We start from the raw sequence: 22,357 nt of genomic DNA on the forward strand, positions 1-22,357 counted from the left end.
GGTCCTGAGGCCTCGACAACCCCTGGCTCAAACCCCAGAGCTCTGCTACCACCAAATTTGTGAGGTTGAACTTGAACTCAACCAATCACTTGTAGATCTAAAATTCAAGGTCTGTGCCTGGGCTGAGCTACCACAGGAAATGTCTCAACTCAAACCCAGTCCCCTGAAATTGCCTTCCTCCACCCTTATCCAGACTGCTGTGGAACATTACCCGTCCTGGCTCCACTTCCTCCCTGTCTATGCAGGGAGCATGAGCCCTGTTCCCCCTTGATTTGGGGGGACACGCCTACCTCTCCTAGTGCTGGATCTGCCTCTTTGAGCATGGGATTCTGGTGGCTGGGGGCAGATAATGAATGCTGGGGGACAGCTGGCTTCCCTGAAAGACTCTGCCTTCCCTGGCACATTCTTCTTATGGAAACCAAGTCAGGGCTGAAAAGCAGGGTCCACGCTCTCCAAACTTACTTGGTATTTTTGTCTCTGTTTTCACCATAGCAGAGGAGGACAAGCAATCTTGGCTGCTCAGAAAACAACATAAAGCAACTCTAATTTGCACCAAGAGGCAATAACTTTGCCCCATGAAGGGGACAGACTCTGGGCCGCTGGTGCCAGTTCAAGAGCCTGTGCAGGCTGGAGGGTAGGCTGTCAGCTGAGGAGGGCTCCACAGTGGTTCAGAGCCTTTATGTAGGGACAGCCCACCAGCCTGGTGACAGGCTGATCTCTCGGCTCCAGGACCTGGGGGTTGGGGGTGGGGTGGGGGCATTAGACACCAGCCGCCCCCTGCTTTCTTTTGTTTAGAAGAAGGAGAGAAAGAGAGAGAGTGAAAAATAAAATCCTCAATCGTTTAGTACAAGTCATTTTACATGCTGGGATAATGAAGTATAAAAATGCCTTCAAAGGACTGATTTCCTACTTTTAACGCACTGCCAGCCAGGCTCTTTGTGAGGCCTCTCTGGAACATGCATTCCCGTCCCACTCAGACAAAAGAGCTGCGAATTCATTAAACTATTTAATTATGCCTTTTTATTTTTCTCCATTAGCAAGTCCTACTAGCACAAAGTAAATAAAGCCACCATGGTCTTTCCCCAGCAGACACACTAACTGTTTTTATTCTTTATTCAGTTTACAATATAAAGGGCTATTTCTCCCCCCCTCCTCCTCTTCTTGGAGAGTTTCCTCGCACAGACCCTGCAAACAGAAGCACCCAACTGTACATGCGATGCGTGAGGCTGGCACAGAAGCGTTCAGAATTGCAAGCACATACCCTAGACAGCTCTCAAAGTCCCCGCAGCCAACGGCAGCCAAACAGCACTTTACAGCCAGGCGCGGAAAAGATATTAGCTTTTTTTTTTTTTTTATACTCTAGTAAATTTGCTTTTTACATCTATTTCTTTTCAGAAGGGCTTGTTATTGAGCTTACTGTCCACAAATTCCATTGATCTCAGGCTGTGACTCAATCCATATGCTCACGCTTTGACACCAGCACAGCAAGCGAGCGATACAAATCCTGTTCAGGCTACAAACTTATTGATTTTATAGATTTCCCCCAAAGTTGTGATAATGATATATCATTGTTAAATTTGGTAGAACAAACTGCTTTCCCAATCTGTCAATGCGAGCATGAAAACCAATTCACAGCCTTGTTTAGAAGGCTTTCGCGCTGGAGAGTAAGTACAGCCGGAGGAAGCGGATCCCCGCTACCCGGTGGCTGGCACCAACCTGATGTATGACTCCTTCCTCGCTGCCCTTCCCTGACCCGCCGCCATACACACTGGGCTGCCAGACTGGAACTCGCCGGCCACAATTATCCACAGTCATTCTTCCCTGGCATGCTCAGTATTAATTATTAACAACTGGGGGCATGTTGCTTGGGTGACCCACATCAGTAGGTTTTAAACGACAATTTTGGTAATTTTAATATGCTATTCAGATGCAGTTGGTTACATTAGGATCCTGGGCTTATTGACTTTAATAGGTCAATTTTTTCCCCCCTGCAATTGTTCCCTGGCCTCCATCTTTAGGAAGCAAGGCAGCTGCTTCCAGCAGGGGGCAGACTTCAGAAGACATTTGCTTTTCAAAGGAGGACACCTTTGCCACTGGCCCACCTCTGAGTTGGGTGACACCACTTGCCCCTCAATCCTCTGCTCATTTCTCTGCAGAGACTGGCTAGATCGGGGAGTCCTTCCAGTCTGCTAGGGTCCCATTAACTAGACTCCTTTCTAAGGCAGTTGTGTCCCCAAGTATTCATCTGAGTGCCCTCCGATTCACCCCACCTTCTGACTAACCCTCTGTCATTCATTTGAAATCTCTATTGCATGTAGGTGACTGCACATGTGTGTTAACATTTCAACATGTGTGTTCATGTCTATTTCCAACTTCCTGATCAGCAGGAATGCTTTCTACCATTTACTGCGTGATTTCCTCGGGTCATGAAGATTATAATTATTTTTGATGTTTTCCAAAGTACTCATCATCTCCCCACTTTTTTTTTTTTGAGACAAGGTCTTGCTTGGGTGCCCTGGCTAGGGTGCAGTGGGCTATAATGTAAGTCATCATAGCTCACTGCAACCTCAAACTCCTGGGCCTCAGAGATCCTCTTGCCTTGCCTCTTTTTAAAATTTGAGTATTTGTATGGTCTCCTTTTCCCCTTTTGTGTCCTCATCTGTTTTTGCTGCTTTTTACTTTCTTACGCAGGGACTCATACCAACTCTTCTCACTTACTAATCTATTAGTCCTCCTCCCACTAATTTCAACTATACAGCTTAATAAAACAACTGAAAAGCCAGGCCAGAGTCTCATCCCCCCAGATAAAATCCAGGTCTCTCCCTCTCTCACTCTCTCTCTCCCTAAGAACATGTCATTGTCTTCTGAAAGTACTATCTGTTTCCTTGCCCTCCCACACGCCCCTGAACTTGTGGCCACCATCTCATTTGAGGACACAGTGTCAGCCTCCAATCTTGACTCAACCCGGATGTCATGGAAAACGTATCCCGTCAGCTGATGATTCTCAGCTCCAATTCCACTCACTTGCACCCCCGCGGTTTTCATTTCCCCCTCATGCACCTGTTTGTTCCAACATGGGTTGAGACTTAGGTTTCCGATAGCCTCAGAGGAAACTTATCTGAGTGAACAGCATCCTAGTCCAAGAGAAACCAAGCATAGTATGGCCCTGGCCATACTTGACCTTTCCATTCAGTTACTTCGAAGACTTAACCTTGTTTATCTTCTTTAATGCTAATATTAACTTATATCCTTGTGGTGCCTTCATGTGGGCACTATGAGAGCTTTGTCCCAACCCACGAGAGGGACACCATTCCATTTTATAAATGAAGACATTAATGTTGACACTATGAGTCATCAAGTTACTAAGAAGCATGGCAAACCTAGGTCTTTGGGGCTATAAAGCCGGTGGTCTTTCCAACAGAGCGTATTTCATCCACATTTTATTAAATTAACAACCTGCATCAACCTTTGCATTCCAGGGACTCTACTTCCCTCACCCAATATAATGGTTGAAAATGATTTTATTGCCATGTCTCATCTATTTCCATCAACCTGTTTTGTAGCAGAATTTTTTTGTGATTAATTTAATGTTTTTCCTGCTGGAGAAAAAAAAATCATATAGCAATGGCAAGAATCATCATTATGGAAATGACTCCATTCTCTTCTGCAATTTGGGGGTGAGATTGGGTGGCCTGAGAGGGGCTCATAATCTTACAGAAAAAAAAAATAGTCCCTTAAGGAATTTGTGATATATTATCTTTTCGAAGATCACTAAGATGGGAGATTTGAAACGTAAAGAAAATTCTGACACAGCCCAAACATGTAAGATTATTTACAGGCCTGGATCCTGTATGGAATTCTCGTGCCCCTAGCAAGAGAGTTTCCAGAAAAGCACCAGTACAATTAGGTCCCCAGACAGGAAATCACAATTAACTAAGCTGGCTATTCTACTTAACCCACCCATTGCAACTTTCAAATGATTTACTGGGGTTTCTTGGACTCAAACCCTCCCATCTTCCAAGGACAGATGGAAGGACATGTCTTTCTAAAAGAAGAAAAAGACAATTAAAATTTTATGATGAATAAGATTCCTTCCCCCACCCCTGAATTCTTACCCTGAACACACACACTCTTGCAGACCTAACTGCCCTCCTGTTCATAATTGCACTGGTCCAAGCGTGCAGAGCCTTCACACAGAATGATGGCTTCCCCTGTCTCCTGCATTTGTTCGGCTCCTCTGGGAGGAGCAATTTACAGAAAGCATTATCGATTTTTGCCATAATAGGTACAGAGATGCCTCACCGTCCCTACTCAGCCGGCTTGCTCTCTGCATCACAACTGTCAGGCCAGTTTGTGAAGCCCCGTCATTATTTTTTTTCAAGTAAATCCATCACAAGGTTGGGGTGGGGAGAGGGAAGGGAAGTGATGAAAATAAAATTATTTTCACCTTGCCATACGAAAGGATGCTCATATCCTCCATTGGAAACGAGTGCAAGCACTGTTGAACAGCAGAAAAAGAAAAGAAAGAAAAGGAAATTTGCAGGATGTCAGAAAGAAAACCAGCGGAAAGACAGGGAGATCTAGTTGGGATCTATGTGAACGATTCTAAACACAGTTTTACCTGGGCTCAAGCTTGCTCGGGGGTAGGGGGGAGCTAAACCACTGGCACACATTGTCTTTAGTGTGGAATAAAGGAAAAGAGGATATGTATTTATTTGTTTGCTTATTTAATTATTTGTATGTGCAACACGGAATCAGCTCTGAACCGCCTTTCTCCTCAAACCACCATCTTTTGACAACGCCAACAATTCCCCCTTGATTTCATTCCTTGAGCCAGAAGTTTCTTGATCCTCCCTGCCCCAGCTCACGCCTCCCTGGTCACCAGAAGCCACTTGTATTTGGCTACCACCTGCATGTGAATGTTAATGTTCCCTCCTTTCAGATATTGCTTAAAATGCAAACAAGCCTCTCAGAAATCACATAGAAAACAAACAGGAAACAAGCCACACTCCAGGCACACATCACAGACACTCACTTGCTGAAGCCTTTAGAAATCCTTGCCCCGCCTTGGTCACTGATGGGCTCTTCCCATAGGTTGTCAGGGTCCTGAGGAAGGGCGGGGCTTACTGTCCTTCATCTGATAGGTTGGGGCCGCCCTCTTCCCCCTCGATTCCTAAACTTAGCCTTGTCTGAGCCTTGGAAGATTTAATCCAAGAATTGGCTCTAGATCCCACTCCCTGTCCACCAGTTCATTAGCCATGAAAAGTGATAGCCACTTCGGATTTTTACGACACCTTGTCCAGACTTGGGCCACAGAGCCTCGCACAATTACCCAGCTCTTTGCATACAGTCTGCCAGCCTCTGGCTGGGGCAGAAGGAACTCAACAGCCACCCAACGGCAGAATGAGAAGTGGCCAGTTTGCTCCTGGTCTATAGTGAAGATCTGGTGATGTTCTGTTCCAAGCAATGCTTTCCTGAAAGCACATTTACTCTGATATACATTCGACCCCTACCATGTTGTCTTTTCTCCACTCCCCCAGCCTGTGAGCCTCCAATCCTCAACTGCAAGAAATACATGCCCTTAAAAGCAGGCAAATCCCTCATTCCCTCCTGCTTCTGTTTGGCAGAAACATTTTCAAACAGATAAGTTTTGAGAGAAGAAGGTGCAGCTGAAAGAGGCAGGCCTGAAGCCCACGTGGACCCTGGCTCTCTGGGGCCAGATCATGAACTAAGTCATGTTTAAAAACAAAACCCCAACCCTCCTGTATCAGACCATACAGAAAATGTACCGGTGTCAAAGTAAGGAATGTGATTAGTTCCATAAAACCTGTAATTCTGACTAAGGGTTCCCAGTTCACTGTTACCCTTGATGCCATGAGCTAAACTACGACGTGGCCCTGTGTCCTGGACATCTTTGTCTATCAAGAAGGAAAAAGAAGAATCTTGGCCATTGTGAACCTTCACTTTTTAATTGTTTCAATGATCCCACCTGAGCCTGGGGTCTTGCTATCTTCCCCACCCAGAGGAAAATGAATCATAAGGCTTTGGGAAAGACTATGGTAAAAAGACATACGTTTTCTAAAATTTGCAAAAGTTAAGATATAGGGTTTTGTTGTTGTTGTTGTTGTTCTTTTGTTTTTGAAACAGAATCTTACTCTATTGCCCAGGCTATAGTGCCACAGTGTCAGGCTAGCTCACAGCATCCTCAGACTCCTGGGCTCAAGCAATCTTCCTGCCTCAGCCTCCTGAGTAGCTGGGGCTATAGGTGCCTGCCATGACACCTGGCTAATTTTTCCATTTTTTTTTTTCTTTTCATTAGTAAACATGGGGGTCTCACTCTTGCTTGGGCTGGTCTTAAACTCCTGAGGTCTCACTCTTCCTTGGGCTGGTCTTGAACTCCTCAGCTCAAGCAGTCTCCCAGAGTGCTGAGATTACAGGGGCGAGCTGCTGTGCCCAGCCAAAAGTAAGATAAGCAAGGAGTTTGGGCCACTGTGTCTTTTCACACTGCCTCCGTTATGCCTCCCTTCATGGCACATGGCACCTGAGTGATCACTGGCGTTTGAGGACCTGCTTTGCATTTAGTGTGGCTTTAGAGAAATATATTTATGGAAGGTTCCTAGGCCTGCTTAGGAACACCTAGGTCATTGCCTGCCAACTTGATAAAAGGAAATTTCTACACACACCCTGCTCCCAAAATGGTAGTTGATGCTACTACAACAGACTCTTAACAACTACTCTAAGAATGATGGATAATAACTTACTGGACTCTTGCATGAGCCAGACATTGCTGTGTAAGGGTATCATAGGCACTGTTTCATTTAATTCATTAAACAACGAATGTTTGCTGTCTCCCACCGCTAGAACGGTGCCTGGTGCCTGGTCACTGTGTAATAAACAACTGTGAAGTTGTCGTGGAGTAATGGGCAAGGGCACCAAAATAAAGTCCACAAAGAGGAAATGTAACAGACCAATAAACACGAATAATCGATAAAATGGAAAACAAGACCGAAATACAACAATGTCTATCTAACAAGCTAGATAGACAACATCCATTGTCTATCTGGCAAGCTTCATTCATTTCATTTTTTAATGGCAACCCTAAGTGTGGGAACGAGTTGTAGACGTGAGCTGCGTGGGCATAAATTCAAACAGCCTTTCCAAGTGATAATCTGGAGATATTTACCAACACTCTTGAAAATATTTATCCTCTTTGACCATTCACTTTCATGTTTGGGAATTGATCCTAAACATTAGAGAATTACGTACTGATGTATGAGGAAGATTTCTTTTTTTTATCACAATATCATTTAAAAGAGAGGAAAAATTATATAAAATCTAAACGTCCATTTCCATGGTTATCTGTTAAATGGTGACATAAAATTTGGTCCCTTCGCATGATAAAATGTCATGTAGCCATTTTAAATCACGCTTTTAAAGTAGCACTTAATGACACAGAAAAATATACCATAATGTGGAGTTAAATGAAACAAATTGTGTGACATGGCCTCAATTTTGCACAATTCCGCGATGTCTGTATGACTATATATCCATGCATTGAAAAAACTCTCAGAGATGACGACTACAAAACAGGGTCATCTCTGTCTGATAGAAGTACTGGCAATTTTGTTCTCTCTCCTCCTCTTCCTGCTTTTCCCAAATTTTCCAGAATGAGACATTTTTTCAATAAACATATTGATAATTATCAATGTTTCCAAACATAGGAAAACATTCAGGAAATCTGGGGTAGAAGTTTCCAGAAGTTTCCAGAAGTTCTGTAAAATACGTCTGTGGGCCAAATGCGGATGAAAAATTTGAATTCTTCCAGGCAGGATCTGTCTGTCCCAGTTCACCACAATTCTCATTCCTGCCAATGTTCGTACATTATCCTGACCCCTGTTGGTTTCCCAGTCCTTGGATCAGCTGACCATTTATCTCTGTTAGTAAGCCAATGTTTTGGTCAGTGATGAACTGATATCCTAACTATAATGTGAAGTCCCCACCGGTCTTGGCCCTAATTGATGCACCTGCTACATGCTAGCCCCTTCTCACCTGGATATACCTTTTATCCACTGGCTTTTTTGAAATCAGGGACTTACTAAAATTATCAGAAATTTTAGCAAGGCTCTCTCATGCTTCATAAGTAGCATGGTAAACACAGCTTGTGCCCATTATTTACTGAATGTTTAGAATATGTCAGGAAAAAATTCTAAGTATTTATAAGTATCTTTAATACTTTGCACAATCCTAAAAAGTTATTATTATTCCCATGGTATAGATCAGTGCTTTTCAATCTTTTTTTAATCTCACGGCACACTTGAACCTACAGTTAAACTTCTGCGGCACACTTAAATTATGTTGATCAAAAAGTAGATTTTAAAAATTATAATAACTGTGCTTTGAATTGCTTGTGAAAATAATTTAATTAATGATCCTTAAAAATTTTCACGGCACACCTTTCAGACCCTCTCAAGGCACACTGGTTGAAAATCGCTGGCATAGATGATCAAACGAACACAGAAGGATTAAATAATTTAAACCAACAAATATTACTGAGTCTCTACAACAGGCAGGCCCTGGGCCAAAGGCCACAGTGCCGGAGCCTTGTTCTTTCCTCTGCACCCACTACTCTCTGCCACAAAGTCCTCCATTACATTGCCCCCCTGGCCTCTCCCCAAAATGGTAACTCTGTTCAAGGGATGGCTTAATAAACTATTATTGGATTTCAATTAATTTATCAATTAATTATAATTTTACATTAGTCTGCATCAATATTAACTAAGCAGAACGACAAGGGACTTGGATTTGAGTTGAGGATAAATGCGGGACGCACAGTCTGTGCTGTGCAGTGATGCTGATACAAAGACACATCTTCTTTTTATATTTCCCTCTTTGTTCCTCGGGCCACTAATCACATGAAAGCACATTATCGAAGAGGGCAATTATACCAGTAATACGATACACAGCATCTTTTATGAGAATAAGATACCCCAGAAATCCCAAAGACAGTGCTATCTGCTATCAAGGCTGTTGGCATGAATGTACGTGGGAACAATGCCACCAGTAAATTACACAATTTCAATATTTTATTCATTCATTCGATAGCTATTGGACACTTCCTGGTTGCTTAGGGCTCAGCCAAATACTGGGCCTACAGCTGTGAGCAAAATGCAGCAGGTCCTTGCCCTCATGAAACTTACATACCAATGTAGCAACAGACAATAAATGAGTATTCACATTCTGAACAGAGATAATGGTTTTGGAGAAATCAAGTAGGGTGATGTGAGGATACTCAACTGGTTGACAGAGGCTTTGGGCGTTGCTCATTTGGACTTAGGAAAAATGTAGAGTGAATGGAACAAAATTCCAATGGTCAGAATTCAATTTTAAGCTATCTGAGAGACCAACATTATTTTCCTAAAACTGACCTTGACTTTATAAATCAAACAATCCTTTCCCTCTCTTGGCTCTGATTCTTTTTTTTTTTTATTGAATGGTAACTATGTACATTAATGCACTTCTGGGGTACAGTGTGGAGTTTTCACATGCAATCTGAAATATTTCCATCAAACTAGTCGACAGAGCCTTCATGTCACTTTCTCAGTTATTGTTTTAAAACGTTCACATTCTACTCATAGAAAGATTCACTTGTACCATTGGCTCTGATTCTTATGCAGTAAAATCAAACTTCTTCCAAATGCAGAAGTTCTTTTCTCTCGTTGCCCCTTCAGAGGAGAGAGGCAGAGTACTTTTTGACAGCGGTTCTCAACCTGTGGGTCAAATGTTCCCTTTGTAACAATGAAAATACATCTTGCATATCAGATATTTACGTTACGATTCATAACCATAGCAAAATTACAGTTATGATGGAGCAATGAAAATAATTTTATGGTTGGGGGGGGTCACCACAACATGAGGAACTGTATTAAAGGGTCACGGCATTGGGAGGCATTAGGAAGGTTGAGAACCACTGCTTTATGAGATACACTGGCATAGAGATCATCATATATGCCCAAATCTCCAGAAAAGCGTAATTTGTTTTCCTAAGGAAGAACTAAATTATAAATGTGAGTTGCATGGAGAGAAGATTCAAACATGGATGTAAACCATGACGTGTGGAATAAAATTGCCCGCCATGATATGAGTAGGAAGGGTTCACAAGGAAGACGTGTGACTTTTCTGTGCAAACTGGATCTCAGACAAAAGGCTTCTCAATCTCTCTGAACAGGGTACATTTTATATTAATAATTGTTTAGTATCTACTGAAACAAAAAAGATGCAACCAGACACAAAGAGAGCTAGGCATTTGCCACCTGCTTCCAAGCAGAATGGTTGAATTGGAGGGTCAGTTCCAAACTCTTTCTTTCTACCTCCATCTGTCTCAATACTGAACTCACTTATGCTCACATGGCTTCCCGAGAAGTGTGTAGTCTTCAAACTGAATGCAGAGGCCTGATGACATAGTGCAATGGTTTTCCCTTCCATTAACGGGGGCCAGGACTTCCCATCCATTTCACCAAAGTGGCCCAATGTCCCCGCAGACAGATTACCTGATAATACCCACTAGGAGAAACATAGTCCCATTGGCCACAAATTCTCCTTCACTGTTGGGTCTCCAAAGACTTTACAGATGGTTTAGACTGAGAATACAGATGACCAGAACCAGAACCATGTGGAAGCATCTTAACAGAGATCTAGGGAAGCATTATTAAAAAACAAAACAATGACATGAAGGCTGTGCTGACCAGTTGGATGGAAGTACTTCAGATTGTGTGTGAAAACCCCACACTGTACCCCAGAAGTGCATTAATGCACTTAGTTACCATTCAATAAAAAAAAAATAAAAAAAAGAAGACGCAAAATAAGATATTGCTTATTTATAAGATATCGCTTAAATAGCAGAAGAAGGTGGGTTCTTCCCTAGTGATATTGATTCTAGTACTGTTCAGAAAATTCAAAATGAGAGATGATATGAATGTGTAACCATAAACATTACATTACACCATAAAATGTAATGCTGCTCCACTATTAAAAAGTGTTGTTGAAGATTACCCAATAAAGAAGAATGTTCTCAGTGTACTGCTGAGCTGAAAATACAGACTATGAAATAGTATAGGCACTAGGAACCCCAACACGCAATTAGAAAAAAGATGAGAAGGGTGTACACCAAAATGTCCACAGTGGTCATCACATTTACTTTCTTCTTTTGCCTGGGATTGTTTTTGTAATGTAAAAAAAGACATTTCTTCTATGTGTGACTTAAAAAATTATAGACCTACTTATTAAGCCAATGAGCTATATGACCCACAAAACAACTTCGTCAAATGTAGGCTAACCTGGGTGAATTAAATGATCTTTAAAAATTCTCCCAACACTAATGATCTATTCTTCTAAGAGCCAGAAGCATGAGGCAACAAGAAGGGTGAGAAAGACGAGGAAACCCAAGAATACCCTGACTACGGAAGTGTTGAAGAAAACAATCTAAACTATTTTCAACCGGTGACAGAGCCTATATATAGGTCAGCATTAGTCTGCGATGAAATGTTGGCCAGGAAACTTGAAAAGATAATTTGCTGATTTTTTTCATAAAAGTATGCAGTGTGAGATGGTCTCCTTTCACTTTTGTTTAGGGGATGCTGGGGAATAAAGGTGGGTCCTTTCTTTTATGAAATAGGTGATAATAAATAGCAATTGCGTCTGTTTAATACCTTCATATAACCAAATCAAAGGCTGACAACCCCTGTGTCTGTTTCCAAAATTTCAAACCTTTACTTGATCTTAGGCATTCAAATTTAGAGACTACTAATTTTTATATCATGTATTCCTCCTAGAACGAGATTCGCAAACCTGTGGTTCTCAGGAAGAATGAAGCCACAGATGAATTTTATTGGCTAGCAAATGGGAGTGATCACTACTGGATTCACATCCCCACGGGGCAACAAGATGCTATTGTTGACAGCCTGATGTCTGCCCTACACTGGTCACATTTGGGTATTTACCTATAGCCCTAGCATTAGGGCTCAATACCTTTAGTCTAATGCCAGGGCTCTGAGCAAATACCCAAATGTGACTGGCGTAGGCATTGAGTCTGCCACCCTTTTTAAATACACACTTAATGGTCTGTTTTCAGGAGGAGAGAACTTTAGGGGATTATGGAAGCCACATTCTGTTTTGTGGGGTTGGAGAGAAACTAGCATAGCAAGTTTCTGGCTTTGGGTTCAAAAGCTTGGCATGGCTGATCAATGTTACAGCAGTAGTTTTTCAGCTTCAGCCAGTAGCCAGGACAGGAAAGCAAAGCAAATACAAGGAATCCTTAAAAACACAACTCTAAGCGCTTTTAACGACACCAGCTGGTCCAGGAACCCCTCCCCTTGGGCGATGCCTCATTTAAATATTTTCATGCCTTGGCTTTCTCCTTCCAAAATCGCTCATACCATAAAAATAAAGCAAGAAAACACCAAGAATTTTAAACACCTCAGTCTGTAATGGGATTAGAGCATCTGTAAGGTGTAAAAAATGATTTCATTGTTTCCTATAAACTGGCTCCTTCCTCACCAGAAATGGGCTCAGCCAAGATACAGAAAGCGACTTTTTAAATGGCATATATTAAATCTGACAAACATCTGGTCAATCAAATTTACAGCAATACATAGGGTCTAATAAAGGTTTGTTTCTTCTTGAAGAACAAATTTAAAGATTTTTTAAAGGCTTTTATATATAAAAAGAAAACTAGACCTGCATTTCTTGGCCGAGGTTGACTGCAAATGTTCCTGGCCACAAAGGGATCTGTTTCCTCAAGGCGGTAGCAAGGCAGACATGTGCTCAGGCTCAGAGGCCAACCACTCTCTGGCATCAGTTGTCAAAGGAAAAGCACTCAGGATGGCCTGGGAGGGGCACAGGCAGGGTCCAACTGTGGTCATCAGAGGAACAGACCAAGGTAGCAACTGAGAACCCCAAGGGGGTAGAGGTCGTACTCACATCAACACACTGATTTTCCTTGTTTCTCCCTGTGTGTGTGTACATGCATATGTGTCAGTGTGTGTGCAGGAACAGGGAGAGGGTGGAGTACAGGTTGCTTAGAGTCAGAGGCAAAAGAAGAATGAAGAAGAAAGCACTGGGAAGCTATCCAAGTATTCCCCTTCACCCCCACTCTTTCAACTCTGCTACTATTTGGAATGAGGTTAAGGACACAATTTAACACAGCAGTCCCTAACCCTTTCGGCACCGAGTTTCACAAAAGACAATTATTCCAAAGGATGGGGGTGGGATGGGACAGGAGGAAGAGTTCAGGTGATCATGTGAGCAACAGGGAATGGCTACAAATTCAGATGAAGCTTCTTCTCTTGCTTGCCCACCACTCACCTCCTACTGTGCAGCCTGGTTGCTCACAGGCCACTGCCCAGGATCGGATCACAGCCTGGGAGGTGGGGACTGCAGACTCAGCACATTTGGAAGTAGGGATGGACAGGGCTACTGAGAATAAAACTGGAGCTTCTCCTTCAAACCACGAGTGATTCAAGTTACAAATGAGAACATCTACTCCCGTGCCATAACTTTTGCCAGCCCGACAACCTGGCACAGTGTGCTAACCCATCAACCCCATCATCACCCCATGAAGCCAGAGCATAATTGGGAGAGAGGTCATTTTGAAAATATTAAACCATTTAATTTTTCCCATTATGTAGATTCCTCTCACCATCCATTTACTGTTTCACTGCTTCAAGGGAAGGGGAGAAACGTAAAAGCTCTTCTTCACAGAGCCGTGGTGGGGTGGAGGACCTGAATTGATTAGCTATAGAACAGAGTAGATGTAGAGTATCACCCAGGGAAGGAAAGAGGAGAACAGATCCAAGTGTCTCAGCTTCCCCTTGGGGGTCAAAACTTTCAGCTCACCCAGGGAGCAAAGGGTGAGAGAAACCCTTATGTAAGTACGCTGTTCCTTCCAATGTCATGGGACTTGCTTTTTCATGCTACCAAGACGTATTGCTGCCACCACATTGTTTGGAAGAGGTTGAAGGAGGCAGCTAACAGGATGGACTTGAGAGAGGTTTGCAACCTCAGCAATGTGATACTTGGGGCCAGACACCTCTTTGTTATGGGGGATTGTCCTATGCATTGTAGGCTGTTTAAAAGAATCCTTGGCCTCTAATTTTTAGACACCAGTAGCACATTTCGTCTCTCTGGTTGAGACAACCAAAATGTCTTCAGATACTGCTTCCCTGGGAAGGCAGCAATATCACTCCCTGTTGAGAATTATGAGACTGAGGTAACAAGCTAGTGCTCAGAGCCAGTGCCAGAACACAGGTAGCCAACAAGAACTAGATGCCTCAAGAGCATCTAGTGGACTTAATGGGAGAGGTTATGGGACTAGGAGGGGACTGGAAGCACTGGCCAAACCTTCACAGATCCTGGGAAGACCAGCCAGATAAGGGATGGGGTTGTAGGTGCAGGAGCAGTAAACAGCTAGGGCCAACCCAGGCTACTCAGGCTGCAGAGGAGACCCAAGGCCAGCGTCCCCACACTGGGATGCTCTCCTTCAGCTGCCATCGAGAAGACACACTCTTCCCCAGCACCCAGTGACCCCTGGGTTAATGAGGCATGGTGGGACAAGACTGTTTAAGAGAGAAACATCCTTCCCTTTCTGCAAGGGTATCTGAATCTTTCAGCCACCCAATATTTATCCCAAACAGAATGAATGTAACTTAGAGATTTTAAAGTCCAGGAGATGGGATTGCCTTTAGCTAACATGTTTCAGTTTCTTTTACCACTGAGCATTGGTGGCAATGCAAGGGTAAGATGAGATCAGTTGTAGTCAGAGTTGTAGAGAGTATCTGGGCCACGCTACACTTTATCCCAGATTTCCGTCTGCTCCCCTCCAGTTCCCAGGTTTCTGGCTCTGGCTCTGGCTAGTGGCTCTATTCATGACCTTCATCCTTGGGGATCTGCTTCTCAGTCTTTCCCAGCCTTTGGATTTCACTGTTTCTCAAACAGCTGTGGCTCTTTCTGATGTGGTCAACTCCAGGACACAACTCTTTGCCCAGGATTCCATTTGAACCTTTGTAGGATCCCCTTCTCAAAAAGAGAAGAAACCTAGATTTGCTTCCATGGCTTAATCTAAAGCCTTCCTCAATCAAAGTGCCCTACCCAGCCCCTTCCAGGATAACCAGAGAAATACAAATAGGGTCATTCCTGAAGACAAACTGGACAGATCAGTGTCAACACATAGATTTTTCTGCCTGCTGAATACAGAAATTAATATAAGGCTTCTAGGGAACAAATTCCTACTTTTCTGACTCTCCACAATAAAAGTGTTAAAAAAAACTTGGTGACCCTTTCAAGGAAACTTACTCCATGATAAAGGCAGAAGAAAGAATCCTCAGTGTGGAAGCAGAATAAGAGGTGGCTTTGCCTGCACTGTGGCACACGATTTCATTCATGATTTTGCTACAGCTCAAATTCCATTACAACCAAAATGACACCGTCATTAATCCTCACATAATACCCTCCCTCAACAACAGCCACAAAAAATTCTGAGTCTCAGTGGGCAGTTCACTTATGTCATGGAAAAATCCAGTGTGTCCTACATAGACAATTCCTTTCAAGAGGTTGGACTTGTAGGAGGAGAGTGGGCAAGTACCCAGAGACATCTAAATTCCATATGGTTCCCGTCTATCTCAGGAAGTTGGCATCAGGTCCCTAATTGTGCTCTTCCCAAGAGGCCCACTCCATGTGCAACTGAAAGGAACTTAAGCCTCATTCATGCTAATGAGGCTCTTTATTGGTCCAACAAGACAGAGCTTGAAAGCTTGATATTTCCGGCCATTTTTTTTTTTTGCCATACAAAGAGACCAAGTGTCAGTATGGAACTCAGGGACAACATTCATGGCTACCATTTTTGTCTCAAGAGTGCAAATAAGACAGCGGAATTCCAAGAGAGTCTTGAGAGCTTCAAGCTCTACCCTAGACTCAAAGGAAACCCTGGGCTCTCTCCGTAGATGTCGCTGTGGTCCTGTCCAGGGCTGAGCAGCACATTCCCCATCTTTGAGAGGGAAGACAGCCAGGGAAGAAGAGTGAATACTTGAAAATTAATGATGTCAGTCTGTCTTCATATATCAAACTAATTTGAAAGGGCTTTAATTTTCTTAAAGGATAAAAAAAGGTTTCTTTGCTAGATTAAACTTGCGATTGTCATTCATATATTGTTTATAAGGTAGTCATCTCTCCGCTCTGTATTTTTTTGTTTTTAATTTTGTATACTAGTTAGCAGTGAAGACTTGTCTGCGTGTATCAGAAGGAATAAAGACAGAAACGTCCTTAACTGTCAGTTTTAATAAGAGGAGTCAACATGCTTCTATTCAGGTTAAATATTGTCCTGTCACATTTCAATAGAGTCAACAGATTTTTTTTTAAAAGAAAAGTCAAAAGCACTGTGTATGCAAAAAACCCACCCTGTCATAGAATGTCAAAGCCCTTCTTTATCTGGGGGAGGGGCGTGGAGGTAGGACAGAAAAATCTTTTGTAAAATGTAAAAAAAAAAAATTACCACTCAACTGGCGCTGACATAAAAAAGGGTGTTTTTTTTTTTTGTTAGAAAAACAAAGAAAATCTCTAATTTAATAATCACCTGCAAAGTGTTATTGTGATGGGAACAAAAAACACACAATCAAAGTCATCTTTTTAAAGTAACTATAGTGTTTTTGAAGCAATCGCTGCACTTTATAGCAGCTCGCACACATAAACTCGTGATGTTCGGAGGGGTAAAAAGCCACTCCGAACTCTTCAAGGAAAGTTTCTCAAATAACGAGTGACAGGCTACAATAAGAAAATGTAAATGGGACATTATGTTCAAAATAAAACCAAACAAGATTTTTTTTTAACCCAAAACATTTCAGCTGGTAGGCATCCTGTAAGCTTAAGTTGCAAGAGTAGACTCTTCCTTTACGGAACGACTAACGTGTTAAAGAGACACATTTCGGAAAGACAAGGCCAGCGAGAGCTGGGCATATTTTGTTCAAATAACAATTTGCAAAATAAACTACTAGAATAAAGTTGTCTCTTTGTTTCCAGGGCCTGCCGATTTGTTAAAAAGGCGAACCTTGTCTGGAGGTTTCAGAATTTGATGTTTTTATTTGCCGCAAAGAACCATAATCGTAGAAATGAACACCAAACGAAATCCTTCCCATCAAGTAACCGTCTCTACGTATCAGGTCAAGGTAAAAAGATATGTACAGCTTTCTAGATGAAGTCATATTCAGAATTAGCTCAAATTGGATAAGAATCAAATCAAATAGGGTTAACTCTTCCCAAGAACGGCAAGGAAGGCCTAACTCAGAACTTCAAGACTTACTTATTATTGAAGCCCAGGCTTTGTTATTGAGAAAAGAATACTCTAAAGAGAGTTAATTTTGAAAGGTTTCACGGAGGTCTAATAATTCCCTGGAATGATACACTTGACAACAAAAGACTAGAGTTGAGCCAATCTGCCTCACGTTCTTTCAATGGTCAATGAAATAAACATACAAAAGAACAGACAATCTTGCCTTGGTTTAGAGTGACCACATGTCCCGCTCTGCCCAGGACTGCTCCAGGTGACCCCTGTTCTGGTGTTTTATTTGTTTTAGGATCTGTCTTGGATTTTTCTCTTTTAATGAAATATTATTAGTCATAGCTGCATTTAAAAAATAATCTGAAATAGATCTATCAGACCTGCACTTTATGTCTCTAATTTCTGCTATGGTTGTGGGTAACAGAATTCTCACATTCACACATAGTTAAATCTGAAAAATGACCAGTATCTCTTTTCTAGACCCTTCCCAGTGGTACCTCCTACCTTTCTTTTAAGACCAGGTTGCAGACCAGGTGTTGATAAATAGAGGTCTTGTGGAGACCAGCTGGGGTGGTTCACACCTGTAATCCTAGCACTCTGAGAGACCGAGGTGGGTGGATTGCCTTGAGCTCAGGAGTTTGAGACCAAGAGCAAGAATGAGTTTGCCTTGAGCGCAGGAGTTTGAGACCAAGAGCAAGAGCGAGATTCCATCTCTAAAATAATAGCCAGGCATTGTGGGAGGCGCCTATAGTCCCAGCTACTTGGGAAGCTGAGACAAGAAGATCTCTTGAGCCCAAGAGTCTGAGGTTGCTGTGAACTGGGATGTGGATGGCAGTCAACGAGAGGGAGACTCTGTTTCAATAAAAAAAGAAAAAAGAAAAGTTCTTGGGGAGAGCAAGTTCCGCTGGTCCATGGTGGTGGTGAGAGAAGAATTTGTCACTGCCTTTGCTGGCTTCTTAGCTCATGGTCCTTGCTTTTTAACTGCACAAAGGTGGTAGTGGGGTTATTAAGAAAAGTAGAAAATTACAACAGCCTGGTTACTGATCATACAAGAAGTAGTTTGTGCACGCTTGCTGGTGGGTTTTGTTCTTTAGTGAGAATAATGAGAATCTGCGGCTACTTATTTATTTTACTATTAGGTATTGCTTTTTAAAACAATTTTCTGTACAAATTCTTTAGGCAGCAATAAGCTCCAAGCCACAAAAATGCACCTTTATAGAAAATTTACGTTCTGAATTTCTGCTTCTAAAGGAAGTTGATGAGAGCTTGGGACTTGCATTTACCATCCACTATAGAGTCAGTAGATATTTTTTAAAAGAAAAGGAGGGGGTTCATAGTGATACCACTGACTACAAGAAAAGCAAAAGACACAAATATGCTTAAAGTATCATTTTCTACTTGAATTAAAGGGTCAATTTGGTGAATTTCATCTTATGCATTTTTTAATCACAGAAAGTTTTCCTGAATGAAATCAATATGATGGTACCTGTGAGACTATTTTGGCTAAAATATCTACACTCTACATTATAAAAACAAAACAAAACAAAACAAACAAACCCGGAATCAAGGGTATACTCCATTTAATAGAATTTCCTCTGAGTTTGCCAGATACGCTAACATTTTAGAGAGAGTAATTTTCCACTTAAAGTACCATGGCTTACAAAGATCTGCCAATTAATGTGCCAAGGGTTTCAAACAAAAAAAAAAAATGAAACTTTGAAAACAGCAGTCAATATTATGAAAAGTTAAAAATAATAACATTGAAAAGAATACATTCTGTAGAATACTAGTGATGCTTTATTGGAAATGTGGCTAAGAAACTTATTATAGTGGCTAAGAAACTTATTATAGTGTGTGGAGATGTACCACGAATTATTATTCTGTATATGCTATTTTTTAATGTTCACTCAATAATATAAAAAGTTATTTTGGTTTTTCTATAATCTGCACTGAGACATATTACTTCAGTTTTTCAGGAAGAATGATATTTTTAAAATAATTTTTGAGTAAAACCATTTATAGAACTACCAATACAAGGAACTTTAAAATACATATATTTTAGGGGAGCACCCATAGTTCAGTGGTTAGGGTGCTAAACAAACAAACAAACAAAAAGCCAGATGTTGTGACAGGCACCTGTAGTCCCAGCTACTTAGGGAGGCTGAGGCAAGAGAATCACTTGAGCCCAAGAGTTTGAGGTTGCTGTGAGCTATGATGCTACAGCACTCTACAGAGGGTTACAAAGTGAGACTCTGTCTCAATCTTAAAAAAATACATGTATTTTAAGTTTCTTTTAACTGTGGCAAAATATAGATAACATAAAGCTTACTATTTTAAGTACATGATTCACTGGCACACAGCACATTCATGTGGTCATGCAACCATCACCCCAATCTATCCACAAAACTTTTTCATCTTGCAAAACCCAAACTGTATACCCAATAAACGGTAACTCCTCAACCTCCCCTCTCCCCTGCCCTGGCAACCACCCTTCTACTCTCTGTCTTTATGAATATGGCTACTCTAGGTACCTATTATAAGTGGAATCATGCCATTACAACACAACAAGTTTTGATCTATAGATAAAAATGTCAACTATAGCTCTCCTACACTTTCAAAAGTATCCCAGTTAGGAACACAAATGATATATAATTGTCATGCATTCAGGTGATATCGTCCAATGGTGACATCTTGCTCAACCCCAGGAAGGTCCCTGAGAAGGTGCCTTTCTCCAATATGACGCCTTCGTTACATACACACATGCCCAGAGACGCTCCCCGCTGAGCCATGTCACCCTGTGGCTTTGTACAGTGCCAATTTAACTGAGCATGACTTTGCTTCCCAAGGTCCCTTTCCCTGAGTGGTTCCAAGTTACTCCTGCTCCCAAGTGACATTTTGTGCAGGATTTGGAAGGCAGAATGAGATGGCGGCCATTCTTTTTTGTTAACGCTCTGAAGGTCAGTGCACCAGGTTGGACATGGGACATGAGAGCAGCTTATAAACACTAGGGTACCTGCTGGCTCACCCAGGTGACATGCAGCGGCTCCTGGACTCACAGCGCCTCCTGCTGGATCTGCTCCTCCAGCTTCTCAGTCCTCAGCCACATACACATGGGGATGTTTGGTGAAGGGGGTACCATCTCGCAGGTCACCCATGGCTTTGAGGTTAGAAGCAGGCAGAGACAGATGGCCATTCCATTTGGTGCTCATAGATTCAGTTTTCCTCATTGGTTTCTTATTCATCGTAATTCATGTCTATTTCCAGCTTTTCTTCTCAATTGTTAGTCTGACTGATCAATGGAAGGTCAGTTTCAGTGCAAGATGCAGAGACAGGAGCCTGTGGGGACCAAGCTACCAGCTCCCACGGTTGTGGAAGGCCTTAAGCCCTATAAACAACCCCTTATTCTGACTGCTCACGATGGTTCTACTTCTCCACTTGAACTCTGAAACATCATCCTAATTCCTCAAATCCAGGTGGTTCCTGAGTTTGATTTTATAAGCCACCTGCCAGATACAAATACCGAATTTCATAGCCACTTTGATGTTTATGAAATCACTTTCAAATGATTTCTGGCAAACCGAAATTAAAAAAAAAAAAAATGAAGAAAATACCAAGAGGAAAGTCAGAAAATGCTGTGCTTTTCCCCTGCAGGAAAGGAACGAATGCCATTCCTCAGTGGAAAGGGAAGATTCGAGGGTGGGGCCTCCGGCTCTCTCATGGGAATTACAGCAGAAGCCGATTAATTTTCTATCCTTTTATTCACCTCATTTTACCTTTGCACAGTTTCCTTTGGGGCCACTCCATTCCTTTGGGGATGCATTCTGGGACAACGGCCAGTTGGTCAATCTTAGCAGGCACCAGACCCAGGCAGGTAGTACGGCAGGTCTTGAAGAGTAATGCAAGTCAGGACTTTGAGGGGGTCTGTGTCTGCATCAACATATGCTTTATTCATTGTCAGTTCCAAATCCCTAAAGCATGGAGGGTATCAAGACGCACAGGCAGGTGCACGAAATGGCTTTACAGCCAGCTATGTCCAAGTCTCTATGGTAACTGTGACTTCATTTTTGACCACGGATAAATATGTTTGACAAACCCAAAACAGAACGAAGAAAACAAATTTCACCTCTACTCACCCCCCACCCAAGCTCTTTCTTAATTGGTGACCATCCGTGATGAGACAAAGCCAGAATCACCAGCCCAATTCCCAGTTGCACTGAAGGTGTTTAAAGAAGGGGCCCGCGCATTTTGCCAGCATGAAGACTACCATCGACGCCACTGGTGAAGATTAACAATTAAAAATCTTTCCCTGGAAAACGAACACTGTACAGAAAGCTATGCTATTCAAAGCTTCAAAGCAAGGGGTCTGTGAAGGCCCCGTCTACTTGGCCCATTTTAGTTATTTCAATTTACTTTAGGAGAAAAGAAAAAAAAAAAAAATCCCACAAAGCTGACATTATCCTGACATTAGAGAGTAAAGTTTCAGGGATACGGGAGCTATTTAATCATTTTGTGTGTTACCCTGGCTTTTCTGCCGTCTCTTTTTCCTGCGGTTTTGTTCTTTTGCCGCTCATTAACACCTCCCCCAGAGAGTGGGCAGGCGCAGGCAAAAAGAGATAAAACTCAAATCAGACAATTTTATCAGTCAGGCTGTCAACAAGTTGAATATATTGAGAGCCCAGGGGGTGCAGAAGTACTTTTTAGCAGCTTCAATAAAAGGTTTGGTGAGGGAGGAGGTCAACACTAATGGTAACGTTGAGATTTTTTTTTGGATTATCCAGGGATTTTTATTGATTTGTGCCCTCCACACCTCCATTAGGGCCGATAATCAAAAGTGGGGCAAAGATAATTAAGCGTCTTTAGAACTTTCTTAAAGATGGTCTTAAAAAATAAGATCGATCACTTTCATCCCTGTAAGTTCCGGGACCTGTTCGGCAGTTCAAATGGCAAACCAATAAATTAATTTCTCTTACTTTGTCTAGACTCTTCAAATTGTAAGGAAAAAGAAAGCCCTCACGGCGGGTTCTCTGGTTCCCA

The sequence above is a fragment of the Otolemur garnettii genome, unplaced genomic scaffold (genome assembly GCF_000181295.1).
Source record: "Otolemur garnettii isolate 467f Iridium unplaced genomic scaffold, OtoGar3 scaffold00047, whole genome shotgun sequence".
In the NCBI taxonomy this organism is placed as follows: Eukaryota; Metazoa; Chordata; class Mammalia; order Primates; family Galagidae; genus Otolemur; species Otolemur garnettii.